Source organism: Lithobates pipiens, unplaced genomic scaffold, assembly GCF_037356315.1.
Source record: "Lithobates pipiens isolate NorthernLeopardFrog02 unplaced genomic scaffold, aLitPip1_a1.2 Scaffold_10, whole genome shotgun sequence".
NCBI lineage: Eukaryota > Metazoa > Chordata > Amphibia > Anura > Ranidae > Lithobates > Lithobates pipiens.
In genome coordinates, this window is record NW_027507686.1 from 107,383,668 (window position 1) to 107,399,223 (window position 15,556).

General features: G+C 46.0%; 14 pseudogenes; all 14 read right to left on the reverse strand.

Moving 5' to 3' along the window:
* Nucleotides 1–268: 268 nt before the first annotated feature.
* Nucleotides 269–387, reverse strand: LOC143948012 (5S ribosomal RNA; annotated as a pseudogene).
* A 471-nt stretch (nucleotides 388–858) lies between these two features.
* Nucleotides 859–977, reverse strand: LOC143955520 (5S ribosomal RNA; annotated as a pseudogene).
* A 2,193-nt stretch (nucleotides 978–3,170) lies between these two features.
* LOC143953163 (5S ribosomal RNA) lies at nucleotides 3,171–3,289 on the reverse strand (annotated as a pseudogene).
* A 538-nt stretch (nucleotides 3,290–3,827) lies between these two features.
* On the reverse strand, nucleotides 3,828–3,946 carry LOC143956816 (5S ribosomal RNA; annotated as a pseudogene).
* Nucleotides 3,947–4,046: 100 nt separating this feature from the next.
* Nucleotides 4,047–4,165, reverse strand: LOC143946033 (5S ribosomal RNA; annotated as a pseudogene).
* Nucleotides 4,166–5,553: 1,388 nt separating this feature from the next.
* Nucleotides 5,554–5,672, reverse strand: LOC143955569 (5S ribosomal RNA; annotated as a pseudogene).
* Nucleotides 5,673–6,228: 556 nt separating this feature from the next.
* Nucleotides 6,229–6,347, reverse strand: LOC143943872 (5S ribosomal RNA; annotated as a pseudogene).
* Nucleotides 6,348–6,666: 319 nt separating this feature from the next.
* Nucleotides 6,667–6,785, reverse strand: LOC143956823 (5S ribosomal RNA; annotated as a pseudogene).
* Nucleotides 6,786–6,885: 100 nt separating this feature from the next.
* LOC143946044 (5S ribosomal RNA) lies at nucleotides 6,886–7,004 on the reverse strand (annotated as a pseudogene).
* A 1,388-nt stretch (nucleotides 7,005–8,392) lies between these two features.
* On the reverse strand, nucleotides 8,393–8,511 carry LOC143956685 (5S ribosomal RNA; annotated as a pseudogene).
* Nucleotides 8,512–9,067: 556 nt separating this feature from the next.
* On the reverse strand, nucleotides 9,068–9,186 carry LOC143943883 (5S ribosomal RNA; annotated as a pseudogene).
* A 694-nt stretch (nucleotides 9,187–9,880) lies between these two features.
* Nucleotides 9,881–9,999, reverse strand: LOC143954067 (5S ribosomal RNA; annotated as a pseudogene).
* Nucleotides 10,000–10,362: 363 nt separating this feature from the next.
* Nucleotides 10,363–10,481, reverse strand: LOC143946244 (5S ribosomal RNA; annotated as a pseudogene).
* Nucleotides 10,482–10,961: 480 nt separating this feature from the next.
* LOC143943184 (5S ribosomal RNA) lies at nucleotides 10,962–11,080 on the reverse strand (annotated as a pseudogene).
* Nucleotides 11,081–15,556: the final 4,476 nt, after the last annotated feature.

Below are 15,556 nucleotides of genomic sequence, written 5' to 3' on the forward strand. Positions count from 1 at the left end.
ACAAACCTGGGATATCTGGAATACCTTTATATTCTCGCTGGAAGGATGTAGCCTGCTATCGCCTTAGTGCTCTGAGCTTTCTTTGACTGGCCCCTTTATCCGTGCCTCGAATCATTATGATTGATGGAAGGCAAACTCACAGTTGCAAATATACCAGTATCAAGTATTGTTCAGCTGCTTTTTGCTCTGTATTTCTCTGTTGCATTATGTACTCGGGGGACCGTCTTCCCCTGTTTGGAGAAAAAATGATATTTGAAAAAAAAAAAGAAGCCTACGACACCTGGTATTCCCAGGCGGTCTCCCATCCAGGCATTAACCAGGCCCAACCCTGCTTAGCCTCCAAGATCAGACGAGATGGAACAGATTCAGGGTGATGTGGCCGTAGCCAATATCTTCAAGCACTCTCAACTCTCTTGACAAACGCCAAGATGGTCACCTTGGGAAAAAGTGGAAAAAATAGGTCAACGGCAACAACATAAAAAGAAGACTACGGCATCTGGAAATCCCAGGCGGTCTCCCATCCAGGTACTAAACTGGTCCCAACCCTGCTTAGCCTCTCAGATCAGATGAGATTGGGCTCTTTCAGGGTGATGTGGCCGTAGGAGATTTCTTCAGGCACTCTCAACCCTCTTGACTAACACCAAGATGGTCACCTTGGGAAACAAACAAAAAAAAACAAGTCAATGCCAACAACATAAAAAGAAGCCTACAGCACCTAGTATTCCCAGGCGGTCTCCCATCCAAGTATTAACAAGACGTGACCCTTTCTAGCCTCTGAGATCAGAGGAGATTGGGTGCTTTCAGGGTGATGTGCCCAGCGAAAAAAAAAAACTAATCAACGTCAACAACATAAAAAGAAGCCTACAATAACTGGTATTCCCAGGTGGTCTCCCATCCAGGTACTAACCAGGCCTGACTCTTCTTAGCCTCCAAGATCAGACGAGATTGGGTGCTTTCAGAGTGATGTGGCCATAGGCAATCTCTTCAGGCAATCTCTTCAGGCAATCTCTTCAGGCAATCTCTTCAGGCACTCTCAACCCTCTTGACAAACACCAAGATGGTCACCTTGGTAAACAAACAAAACGCTTTCGGACCATCATGCAACAATTTTGGCCTTTATTACAGGCCGACCCTATTGTAAATCAATACATAACTGACTCACCTGCAATTACTTTTAAGAGATCACAATCTCTAAAAGATTGCTTAGTTAAAAGTCATTTTATTGAAAATCCATTATCCACTTCTTTGAAACAATTCGGCACATATTCCTGTGGTCAATGCGACACGTGTCCGTATATTAATAACTCTTGTAAAGTGAAACTACCCAATGGTAGGTGTTTTTTTCCTAAGTTTCATGTTACTTGTTCCACCCCCGGCATCGTATATCTAGTGCAATGCCGATGCGGAGGCTTCTATGTTGGTAAGACTAAACGACTGTTTTCAATCCGCATTAAGGATTATATTAAACCTATACTAAATAAAAAAAATAGTCACAGCCATAAGTAGGCATATTGGGACTTACCATTCCTTTGACCCTGATTGGATTTGTTTTACAGCTTTGGCACATAAACCCTTGAATTCACGAGGTGGTTCTGTTGACAAGTTTCTTTTACAAACCAAGGCCAAATGGATTTTCACTTTAAAAGCTACCCAGTACCCGGGGTTCAATGAAAATATCAGTTTTAGATCATTTTTATAACAGTGTTCTTTTCCCCTTTTTCCCCTAACCCCCATTCTGGGTTTTCCCTGACAACAGGACTTAGATGAAGAAATGTCCTTCTTTTTTTCTCCCCCTCCTCCCCTCCCCCCCTGTCCCCCTTTTTTTTTATTTTTATTTTTTTTATTATTTCATTATTGGATTTGTTATAACACCATATGAATTGACTTGATCATTCCTGTAATTATAATTGATATTTTATTCTCCTTTTGTGTCTAATTTGTAAACTAGTTATCATGGTACCCTGGTTTGTTTGTATCTGTGGTCGCGGATCATGCTGCACATACATTGGGATCTCTGTTGTTCACTATGACTCTCGTTCACAGGGCGGGGCTCCACAGATCGCTAGCGCCGTGTCCGGGATTAATCAATACCTTTTTTTTGCATCGCTGGGACAAATCAGTGGGTCCATTAGCCTTTTCCTTTTGGTTGGGGGGCATACGGACATCCAGGGTTAGTTTGCATACAGGCTTGTCTACTTCCTTCTCTATAACACCAGAGACCCATTATGGCCATCTCTCTGTTGTTAACCCTGTTGGCAACCGCCCAGCTGGAAGCTCCACCTCCAGCTTAGTGGCATGATGGGAAATGTAGTCTGGCCGTCGGCGTAACTGGCTCTGCACATGCGCGGTGTTCTCTCCAGAATGTCCGCATCGAGCCGGTGACGCCAGACGCCGGTGACGCCGGTTGCACATATCTTCATCTAGTGTTGATTCCTGGTTTGCGGTTGCTGGTCGATAGGGGGTAAGCTCCATTTTGTTTAGATCACACATGCCTGGGTTGCTATATATATCTATATGTATCTATGTATCTTTGTAATTACATTGTAGATTTATGTTACTTTGAATATTAATTCTATATTATATTTATCGTTAGTTGCACATTTCCCTGAAGAAGCTTGTTGCGAAACATGTTGGGAACGAGTGCTATCAGTCTATCAACTTGCATTGCCGGGATCCCTCTAGTCCAGTAAAAATGCGTACATTGTTCTTTGTATTTCTACGTACTATATTTGACACTATAGTGCTTTTTAATGTATATGAATAAATGAATTTTTATTATATTTCGTTCTATTAGTGTTTATAATCGCACCGCTTAAAAAATCTCCCTTGTTTCCCCTTCCCATCCCCCTTCCCCGTTTTGTAATTTTCATATTTATTAGGAGATGATGTGCCTATCTCTGCACGGTGTCACTGGATAGGTTGGACCATATTGTTTCTATAACATAAGAAGAAGTCTACAGCACCTAGTATTCCCAGGTGGCCTCCCATCCGGGTATTAACAAGGCCCGACTCTGTTTAGTCTCTGAGATCAGACGAGATCTGGTGCTTTCAGGGTTATGTGGCCATAGGCGAACTCTTCAGGCACTCTCAACCCTCTTGACAAACAACAAGATGGTCACCTTGGTAAACAAACAAAACAAAAACAAGTCAATGCCAACAACATAAAAATAAGCATACGGCACCTGGTATTCCCAGTCGGTCTTCCATCCAGTTACTAATCAGGCCCGACAATGCTTAGCCTCCGAGATCAGACAAGATCGGGCACTTTCAAGGTGATGGGGCTGTAGGCGATCTCTACAGGCACTCTCAACCCTCTTGACAAACACCAAGATGGTCACCTTGGGAAACAAGCGAAACAAAAACAAGTCAATGCCAACAACATAAAAAGAAGCCTACGGCACCTAGTATTCCCAGGTGGTCTCCAATCCAGGTACTAGCAAGGCCCAACCCTGTTTAGCCTCTGAGATCAGAAGAGATCGTGCGCTTTCAGGGTTATGTGCTCATAGGCAATCTCTTTGGGCTCTCTGAACCCTCTTGACAAATGCCAAGATAGTCACCTTGAGATACAAGTGAAAAAAACAGGTCAATGTCAACAACATAAAAAGAAGAATACGGCACCTGGTATTCCAACGCCATCTCCTATCCAGGTACTATCTAGGCCCAACCCTTCTTAGCCTCAGAGATGAGAAGAGATAGGGCTCTTTCAGGGTGTTGCTGCTGTAAGCGATCTCTTTGGGCACTCTCAACCCTCTTGACAAATGCCAAGATGGTCACCTTGAGAAACAAGGAAAAAAAACAAACGAATCAACGCCAACAACATAAAAAGAAGCCTACAATAACTGGTATTCCCAGGTGGTCTCCCATCCAGGTACTAACCAGGCCTGACTCTTCTTAGCCTCCAAGATCAGATGAGTTTGGGTGCTTTCAGAGTGATGTGGCCATAGGCAATCTCTTCAGGCACTCTCAACCCTCTTGACAAACACCAAGATGGTCACCTTGGGAAACAAGCAAAATAAAAACAGGTCAACGCCATCAACATAGAAAGAAGCCTACGACACCTGGTATTCCCAGGCGGTCTCCCATCCAGGTACTAACAAGGCCCGACTCTTCTTAACCTCCAACATCAAACGAGATCGGGTGCTTTCAGGGTGATGTGCCCGTAGGTAATCTTTTCAGGCACTTTCAACCCTCTTGACAAACGCCAAGATGGTCAACTTGGGAAACAAGCAAAAAAAAATAAGTCAATGCCAACAACTTAAAAAAAAAGCCTATGGCATAGAGAAATCCCAGGCAGTCTCCCATCCAGGTACTAACCAGGTCCCAACCCTGCTTAGCTTCTGAGATCAAATGAGATTGGGCTCTTTCAGGGTGATGCGGCCATAGTAGATTTTTTCAGGCACGCTCAACCCTCTTGACAAACGCCAAGATGGTCACCTTGGGAAACATACACAAAAAACAAGTCAACGCCAACAACATAAAAAGAAGCCTACAGCACCTAGTATTCCCAGGTGGTCTCCCATCTAGGTGTTAACAAGGTGCGACCCTTTCTAGCCTCTGAGATCAGAGGAGATTGGGCACTTTCAGGGTGATGTGCCCATAGGCAATCTCTTTGGGCACTCTCATCCCTCTTGAAAAATGCCAAGATAGTCACCCTGGGAAACAAGTGAAAAAAAACAGGTCAACGCCAACAACATAAAAATAAGAATACGGCACCTGGTATTCCAAGGCCGTCTCCCATTCAAGTACTAACTAGGCCCAACCCTTCTCAGCCTCCGAGATCAGAAGAGATAGGGTGCTTTCAGGGTGATGCAGCCATAGTAGATTTTTTCAGGCACGCTCAACCCTCTTGACAAACGCCAAGATGGTCACCTTGGGAAACATACACAAAAAACAAGTCAACGCCAACAACATAAAAAGAAGCCTACAGCACCTAGTATTCCCAGGTGGTCTCCCATCTAGGTGTTAACAAGGTGCGACCCTTTCTAGCCTCTGAGATCAGAGGAGATTGGGCACTTTCAGGGTGATGTGCCCATAGGCAATCTCTTTGGGCACTCTCATCCCTCTTGAAAAATGCCAAGATAGTCACCCTGGGAAACAAGTGAAAAAAAACAGGTCAACGCCAACAACATAAAAATAAGAATACGGCACCTGGTATTCCAAGGCCGTCTCCCATTCAAGTACTAACTAGGCCCAACCCTTCTCAGCCTCCGAGATCAGAAGAGATAGGGTGCTTTCAGGGTGATGCGGCTGTAAGCGATCTCTTTAGGCACTCTCAACCCTCTTGACAAATGCCAAGATGATCACTTTGGGAAACAAGTGAAAAAAACAGGTCAACACCAACAACATAAAAAGAAGCCTGCGGCATCTGGAAAACCCAGGCGGTCTCCCATCCAGGTACAAACCAGGCCCAACCCTGCTTAGCCTCTGAGACCAGACGAGATTGGGCGCTTTCAGGGTGTTGTGCCCGTAGGCAATTTCTTTGTGCACTCTCAACCCTGGTCACCTTGGGAAACAAGGGAAAAAAAACAGGTCAATGCCGACAACATAATGAGAAGACTACGGCACCTGGTATTCCCAGGCTGTCTCCCATCCAGGTACTAACCAGGCCCATCGCTGCTTAGCCTCCGAGATCAGATGAGATTGGGCTCTTTCAGGGTGATTTGGCCGTAGGCACTCTCTTTGGGCACTCTGAAGCCTCTTGTCAAAGGCCAAGATGGTCACCTTGGGAAACAAGCTAAAAAAAACAGGTCAAAGCCAACAACATAAAAAGAAGCCTACGGCATCCGGTATTCGGTATTCCCAGGCGATCTACCAATCAAGACACTAACCAGGCCAGATCCTTCTATGGCACCTGGTCTTCCCAGGCAGTCTCCCATCCAGGTACTAACCATCCCTGATGCTGCTTAGCCTCTGAAATCAGACGAGATCGGGTGCTTTCAGGGTTATGTGGTCGTAAGCATTCTCTTGAAGACACGCCCAACCCTCTTGACAAACGCCAACATGGTCGCCTTGAGAAACAAGCGAAAAAAACAGGTCAAAGCCAACAACCTGGTATTTCCAGGTGGTCTCCCATCCAGGTACTAACCAGGCCCGACACTGTTTAGCCTCCGAGATCAGACGAGTAGGTGATCTCTTCGGGCGCTCTCAACCCTCTTGACAAATGCCAAGATGGTCACCTTGGGAAACAAGTGAAAAAAAAAAAAGGTCAAATTCAACAACATAAAAAGAAGCCTACGGCACCTGTTATTCCCAGACGTTCTCCCATCCTGGCACTAACCAGGCCCGACACTGCTTAGCCTCCGAGATCAGACAAGATCGGGTGCTTTCAGGGTGATGGGGCCATAGGTGATCTCTTTGGGCACTCTCAACCCTCTTGTTAAACATCAAGATGGTCACCTTGGGAAACAAGCGAAAATAAACAGGTCAATGTCAACAACATAAAAAGAAGAATACGGCACCTGGTATTCCAACGCCATCTCCTATCCAGGTACTATCTAGGCCCAACCCTTCTTAGCCTCAGAGATGAGAAGAGATAGGGCTCTTTCAGGGTGTTGCTGCTGTAAGCGATCTCTTTGGGCACTCTCAACCCTCTTGACAAATGCCAAGATGGTCACCTTGAGAAACAAGGAAAAAAACAAACGAATCAACGCCAACAACATAAAAAGAAGCCTACAATAACTGGTATTCCCAGGTGGTCTCCCATCCAGGTACTAACCAGGCCTGACTCTTCTTAGCCTCCAAGATCAGATGAGTTTGGGTGCTTTCAGAGTGATGTGGCCATAGGCAATCTCTTCAGGCACTCTCAACCCTCTTGACAAACACCAAGATGGTCACCTTGGGAAACAAGCAAAATAAAAACAGGTCAACGCCATCAACATAGAAAGAAGCCTACGACACCTGGTATTCCCAGGCGGTCTCCCATCCAGGTACTAACAAGGCCCGACTCTTCTTAACCTCCAACATCAAACGAGATCGGGTGCTTTCAGGGTGATGTGCCCGTAGGTAATCTTTTCAGGCACTTTCAACCCTCTTGACAAACGCCAAGATGGTCAACTTGGGAAACAAGCAAAAAAAAATAAGTCAATGCCAACAACTTAAAAAAAAAGCCTATGGCATAGAGAAATCCCAGGCAGTCTCCCATCCAGGTACTAACCAGGTCCCAACCCTGCTTAGCTTCTGAGATCAAATGAGATTGGGCTCTTTCAGGGTGATGCGGCCATAGTAGATTTTTTCAGGCACGCTCAACCCTCTTGACAAACGCCAAGATGGTCACCTTGGGAAACATACACAAAAAACAAGTCAACGCCAACAACATAAAAAGAAGCCTACAGCACCTAGTATTCCCAGGTGGTCTCCCATCTAGGTGTTAACAAGGTGCGACCCTTTCTAGCCTCTGAGATCAGAGGAGATTGGGCACTTTCAGGGTGATGTGCCCATAGGCAATCTCTTTGGGCACTCTCATCCCTCTTGAAAAATGCCAAGATAGTCACCCTGGGAAACAAGTGAAAAAAAACAGGTCAACGCCAACAACATAAAAATAAGAATACGGCACCTGGTATTCCAAGGCCGTCTCCCATTCAAGTACTAACTAGGCCCAACCCTTCTCAGCCTCTGAGATCAGAAGAGATAGGGTGCTTTCAGGGTGATGCAGCCATAGTAGATTTTTTCAGGCACGCTCAACCCTCTTGACAAACGCCAAGATGGTCACCTTGGGAAACATACACAAAAAACAAGTCAACGCCAACAACATAAAAAGAAGCCTACAGCACCTAGTATTCCCAGGTGGTCTCCCATCTAGGTGTTAACAAGGTGCGACCCTTTCTAGCCTCTGAGATCAGAGGAGATTGGGCACTTTCAGGGTGATGTGCCCATAGGCAATCTCTTTGGGCACTCTCATCCCTCTTGAAAAATGCCAAGATAGTCACCCTGGGAAACAAGTGAAAAAAAACAGGTCAACGCCAACAACATAAAAATAAGAATACGGCACCTGGTATTCCAAGGCCGTCTCCCATTCAAGTACTAACTAGGCCCAACCCTTCTCAGCCTCCGAGATCAGAAGAGATAGGGTGCTTTCAGGGTGATGCGGCTGTAAGCGATCTCTTTAGGCACTCTCAACCCTCTTGACAAATGCCAAGATGATCACTTTGGGAAACAAGTGAAAAAAACAGGTCAACACCAACAACATAAAAAGAAGCCTGCGGCATCTGGAAAACCCAGGCGGTCTCCCATCCAGGTACAAACCAGGCCCAACCCTGCTTAGCCTCTGAGACCAGACGAGATTGGGCGCTTTCAGGGTGTTGTGCCCGTAGGCAATTTCTTTGTGCACTCTCAACCCTGGTCACCTTGGGAAACAAGGGAAAAAAAACAGGTCAATGCCGACAACATAATGAGAAGACTACGGCACCTGGTATTCCCAGGCTGTCTCCCATCCAGGTACTTACCAGGCCCATCGCTGCTTAGCCTCCGAGATCAGATGAGATTGGGCTCTTTCAGGGTGATTTGGCCGTAGGCACTCTCTTTGGGCACTCTGAAGCCTCTTGTCAAAGGCCAAGATGGTCACCTTGGGAAACAAGCTAAAAAAAACAGGTCAAAGCCAACAACATAAAAAGAAGCCTACGGCATCCGGTATTCGGTATTCCCAGGCGATCTACCAATCAAGACACTAACCAGGCCAGATCCTTCTATGGCACCTGGTCTTCCCAGGCAGTCTCCCATCCAGGTACTAACCATCCCTGATGCTGCTTAGCCTCTGAAATCAGACGAGATCGGGTGCTTTCAGGGTTATGTGGTCGTAAGCATTCTCTTGAAGACACGCCCAACCCTCTTGACAAACGCCAACATGGTCGCCTTGAGAAACAAGCGAAAAAAACAGGTCAAAGCCAACAACCTGGTATTTCCAGGTGGTCTCCCATCCAGGTACTAACCAGGCCCGACACTGTTTAGCCTCCGAGATCAGACGAGTAGGTGATCTCTTCGGGCGCTCTCAACCCTCTTGACAAATGCCAAGATGGTCACCTTGGGAAACAAGTGAAAAAAAAAAAAGGTCAAATTCAACAACATAAAAAGAAGCCTACGGCACCTGTTATTCCCAGACGTTCTCCCATCCTGGCACTAACCAGGCCCGACACTGCTTAGCCTCCGAGATCAGACAAGATCGGGTGCTTTCAGGGTGATGGGGCCATAGGTGATCTCTTTGGGCACTCTCAACCCTCTTGTTAAACATCAAGATGGTCACCTTGGGAAACAAGCGAAAATAAACAGGTCAACGCCAACAACATAAAAAGAAGCCTACGGCACCTGGTATTCACAGATGGTCTCCCATACAGGTATTAACCAGGCCGTACACTGCTAGGCCTCCGAGATCAGGTGAGATTGTGCGCTTTCAGGGTGATGTGGCCATAGGTGTTCTATTCAGACACTCTCAACCCTCTTGACAAATGCCAAGATGGTCATCTTGGGAAACAAGTGAAAAAAAAACAGGTCAACGCCAACAACATAGACCCTGGCGGGCTCCCATCTGACCCTGACCCTGTTGAGCCTCTGAGATTGGGCACTTTCAGGGTGATGTGGCCTTAGGCAAATGCTTCGGGACATATTCAAAACTCTTGACAGATGCTAAAATGGTCACCTTGGGAAACAAGCGAAAAAAAAACAGGTCAATGTCAACAACATAAAAATAAGACTACGGCACCTGGTATTCCAACGCCATATCCCATCCAGGTACTAACTAGGCCCAACCCATCTTAGCCTTAGAGATGAGAAGAGATAGGGCTCTTTCAGGGTGATGCTGCTGTAAGCGATCTCTTTGGGCACTCTCAACCCTCTTGACAAATGGGAAACAAGGGGAAAAAAACAGGTCAACGCCGACAACATAATGAGAAGCCTACGGCACCTGGTATTCCCAGGCTGTCTCCGATCCAGGTACTAACCAGGCCCATCGCTGCTTAGCCTCCGAGATCAGATGAGATTGGGCTCTTTCAGGGTGATTTGGCCGTAGGCACTCTCTTTGGGCACTCTGAAGCCTCTTGACAAAGGCCAAGATGGTCACCTTGGGAAACAAGCTAAAAAAAACAGGTCAAAGCCAACAACATAAAAAGAAGCCTACGGCATCCGGTATTCCCAGGCGATCTCCCAATCAAGACACTAACCGGGCCAGATCCTTCTATGGAACCTGGTCTTCCCAGGCAGTCTCCCATCCAGGTACTAACCAGGCCTGACACTGCTTAGCCTCTGAAATCAGATGAGATTGGGTGCTTTCAGGGTGATGTGGCCGTAAGCGTTCTCTTCAAGACACGCCCAACCCTCTTGACAAACGCCAAGACAAGCAAAAAAAAACAGGTCAAAGCCAACAACATAAAAAGAAGCCTATGGCACCTGGTATTCCCAGGCGGTCTCCCATCCAGGTACTAACCAGGCCCGACACTGTTTAGCCTCCAAGATCAGACGAGATTGGGCGCTTTCAGGGTGATGGGGCCGTAGGTGATCTCTTCGGGCACTCTCAACCCTCTTGACAAACGCCAAGATGGTCACCTTGGGAAACAAGTGAAAAAAAACAGGTCAACGCCAACAACATAGACCCTGGCGGTCTCCCATCTGACCCTGACCCTGCTTAGCCTCTGAGATCGGGCGCTTTAAGGGTGATGTGGCCTTAGGCAAACGCTTCGGGACATACTCAAAACTCTTGTCAGATACTAAAATGGTCACCTTGGGAAACAAGCGAAAAAAAACAAACAGGTCAAAGCCAACAATATAAAAAGATTACTACGGCACCTGTAATTAGGTACTATCCAGGCAGGACCCTGCTTAGCCTCTGAGATCAGATGAGATCGGGCGCTTTCAGGGTGATGTGGCCGTAGGAGATTTCTTTGGGCTCTCTCAGCCCTCTTGACAAATGCCAAGATGGTCACCTTGGGAAACAAGCGGAAAAAAAACCCCATGTCAACGCCAACAACATAAAAAGAAGCCTACGGCACCTGGTATTCCCAGTCGGTCTCCCATCCAGTTACTAATCAGGCCCGACAATGCTTAGCCTCTGAGATCAGACAAGATCGGGCACTTTCAGGGTGATTTGGCCGTAGGCACTTTCTTTGGGCACTTTCTTTGGGCACTCTCAACCCTCTTGACAAACGCCAAGATGGTCATCTTGGGAACAAGCGAAAAAAAAAACAGGTCAATGCCAACAACGTAAAAAATAGGATTTTTATATACAGCTTACCTGTAAAATCCTTTTCTTGAGAGTACATCACGGGACACAGGAGCTTCATTACATAGTGGGTTATATAGGCACCTCTGGTGATTGGACACTGGTTAACCCCCAATTAAGGAGAAATCCTCCCCTATATAACCCCTCCCATATGGGAGGCACCTCAGTTTTGTAGCAAAGCAATAGGAAACCACGTAAAACCCAATAGGGGCGGGAGCCCTGTGTCCTGTGATGTACTCTCAAGAAAAGGATTTTACAGGTAAGCTGTATATAAAAATCCTATTTTCTTGATCATACATCATGGGACACAGGAGCTTCATTACATAGTGGGATATCCCAAAGCAATGCTCAGATTGAGGGGAGGGAAACACAGATCATAAGATATAGACCGCCAAGGACCGGAGGACCTAAACTGCAGCCTGCAGTACACTGCGCCCAAAGGCAATATCCTCTTGCCCTCTGACATCCACCTGATAGAATCTGGTGAACGTGTGGACTGATGACCAAGTTGCAGCCTTACAGATCTGAACCAGGGAGGCCTGGTGATGCACTGCCCAAGAAGCACTTACAGTCCTAGTTGAGTGCGCTTTCACTTGAAAAGGAGGGATCTTCCCTTTAACACTATAGGCCTGAGAAATAATCTGTCTAATCCACCTTGAGAGAGTGGATTTTGATGCCGCCTCACCCTTCCTAGGGCCTTACGGCAAAATAAATAAGCAATGAAGATAGATACTGATTGCCCTTACCACATCCAAAGTGTGCAAAGATTCTTCTTCTGCGGACTGTGGGTCCGGAAAAAAGGATGGTAGGATTACATCTTGATTCAAATGGAATCCTGAAACCACCTTAGGCAGAAAGGACCTGTTGGGACGCATTACCACCCAGTCCTTATGAATAATTAGATACGGCTCTTTGCTGGAGAGAGCTGCTAGTTCTGACACTCTTCTAGCCGTGGATATGGCTACTAAGAAAACCAATTTTTTTAGTCAAAAGAACTAACGAAGCCTGATGCAAAGGTTCAAAAGGTTGCCCCTGCAAAGCTGAGAGAACCAAATTCAGAACCCATGGGCATACCGGAGGTTTGACTGGTGGCCTTATCCGCATAGCCCCCTGGATGAAAGCCTGCACCAGGGAATGCGATGCAAGTGGCTTCTGAAAAAACACTGACAAGGCCGAAATCTGCACCTTGATAGTGCTTACGGCCAAATTAATTTCTAGGCCTGACTGGAGGAAGGCCAAGACTCTGCTAATGACATACTTTCTAGGATGATATTCCCTGAGTTCACACCAGGAAACATATGCCCTCCAGATTTTGTAGTAAATAAGCCTGGAGGCCGGCTTTCTGGCATTGACCAGAGTAGAAAGGACTGGCCCCGAAAGCCCACGGTCTCTCAGAATGTGGGTCTCAGCAGCCAAACCGTCAAATTCAGACTGTGTAAAGCAGGATGGTAAATTGGACCCTGTGAGAGCTGGCCGGAGAGGGAGGATCCACGGCCTGCCTACTGCCAACTTCATGATCTCTGCGTACCACGGTCGCCTGGGCCAAGCCGGGGCTACCAAAAGAACCAACTTTGTCTCCCTCTTGACTCTTCCCAGGAACTGCGACAGAAGCGGGCACGGGGGGAAGGCATAAATCAAATTGTACTTATCCCAGGGAACTATCAGAGCATCCGACCCCTGAGCGAGTGTATCTCTTGTCCTTGACACAAATTTGTCCAGTTTTCTGTTGAACCTGGACGCAAACAGATCTACGTCTTAAGTACCCCACCTGCGACATATGTTCCAAAACACGGTTGGGTGCAGAGCCCATTCTTCTGGGCACAACTGCTGGTGGCTCAGAAAATCCGCCTGCCAATTTTCCACTCCTGGAATGAAGACTGCAGAAAAGCATGGTACATGCCTTTCTGCCCAGACAAGTATGCGATTCACCTCTTTTTGCACAACCAGACCTCTTGTATACACTGTCAGCTTTCATGTATACCCAAGCCTGTCTTCTGTATACACTAGTTTCTCTATATGCACAGTCCTTTCTGTATACACTCGACCCTCTCTATACACTAACCTCTCTATATACACTAACATCTTTGTATATACTAGCCGCTCTTTAAACTAGCCTCTCTGTGTACCCCAGCCTATACTGTTTACTGTAGCATCTCTGTATACTCAAGCCTATCTGCATAAATGAGTCTGTATTCTGTATTCACTAGCCTTTCCTCTGTATGCTGTAGTCTTCTATGTATACCGGCTTCTCTGTACACCCTTGCATCTCTGTAAATACTGTGTAAACTAGCCAGTCTTATGTATACACTCGCCGACTGTATGCACTAGACTCTCTGAATACACTAAACCCTCTGTATACCACAGCCTGTCTTCTGTATACACTAGACTGTAAAAACTAGCTAGCATACACCAGCCTGTCTTCTGTACCCACTAGACTCTCTGTATACAATACCAAGTCTTCTGTATACACTGTCAGCTTTGATGTATACCCAAGCCTGTCTTCTGTAAACACTAGTTTCTCTATATGCACTGTCCTTTCTGTATACACTCGACCCTCTCTATACACTAACCTCTCTATATACACTAACATCTTTGTATATACTAGCCTCTCTTTAAACTAGCCTCTCTGTGTACCCCAGCCTATACTGTTTACTCTAGCATCTCTGTATACTCAAGCCTATCTGCATACACGAGTCTGTATTCTGTATTCACTAGCCTTTCTTCTGTATGCTGTAGTCTTCTATGTATACCGGCTTCTCTGTACACCCTTGCATCTCTGTAAACACTGTGTAAACTAGCCAGTCTTATGTATACACTCACCGACTGTATACACTAGACTCTCTGAATACACTAAACCCTCTGTATACCACAGCCTGTCTTCTGTATACACTAGACCAGTGATGGCGAACCTTGGCACTCCAGATGTTTTGGAACTACATTTCCCATGATGCTCAACCACACTGCAGAGTACTTGAGCATCATGAGAAATGTAGTTCCAAAACATCAGGGGTGCCAAGGTTCGCCATGACTGCACTAGACTGTAAAAGCTAGCTAGAATATACCAGCCTGTCTTCTGTACCCACTAGACTCTCTGTATAAACTACCCAGTCTTCTGTATACACTGTCAGCTTTGATGTATACCCAAGCCTGTCTTCTGTATACACTAGTTTCTCTATATGCACTGTCCTTTCTGTATACACTCGACTCTCTCTATACACTAACCTCTCTATATACACTAGGGTTGCCACCTTTTCTTCAAGTCAAACCCGAACACTTTATCGGCGCACAGCAATTTTTTTTTTTGTATAAACTATACATATATTTTGCTATTAAATAACATTTCTAATCATATGAGATTAATAACGAGAGTTCCCCTTTACATCAGAGTCCACAGAGTTCCCCTTTTACATCTGAACTTGCAGAGTTCCCTTTCACTGTAAGGGAGAACTCTAGGGACTCTAACATAAGGGATGCTCTGGGAACCCTGATTTAAGGGGGAAGACTAAGAACTCTGATGGTAAGGAGAGGACTTTGATGTAAGAGGGAACACTGTGCTCTTTGGTGTAAAGGGCAACTCTGATGTAAATGGTGCTCTGAGAACCCTGATATACCTTAGTGTACTCTCAGAGGCAGGAGAGAGAAGGGGGGAGACTTCAGTCACAGACAGGGATGAATGGTGAGCTCACTCACCCCTTGGCAGTCAGCACCTCTCATCCAGATGTAGCTGAGGCTGCTGGACTTCTAATTAAGAGAGTAAGAGGTACAGATCAAGCCCTCTCTCCTCTTCTGTCTGTGTGTGTGTTTGGGGGGAGTGCTGGCTTTAGGCAGTGTGAAAGAGGGTGTAACAGACACTCTCAGCTTAGATAACTGCAGCCAGTAACTCTGCTGGGAAGCCATGGTCCAGTCTGAATAATGTGTCCGGGTTTCAGGCAGTCTGAAACCTGGACGCATGCTTCCAAACCCGAACTGTCCGGGTGAATCCTAGACAGGTGGCAACCCTAATATACACTAACATCTTTGTATATACTAGCCTCTCTTTAAACTAGCCTCTCTGTGTACCCCAGCCTCACTGTTTACTCTAGCATCTCTGTATACACTAGCATTTATGTATACATCACCCTATCTGTATTCACTAGCCTCTCTGTATACCCCAGCCTGCCTCTCTATATGCACTAGCTTTTCTTCTGAATATAAAAGTCTCAGTCTCTCTCTATAACCAAGCCTGTTTTCTGTATACATTAGCATGTGTCCTGTATACACTAGCCTGTCTTCTTTATTCTCTAGCCTCTCTGTATACAATAGCCTGTCATCTAAATAAAATACATACTTTGTATTCCCAATCAGTTTTCTGTA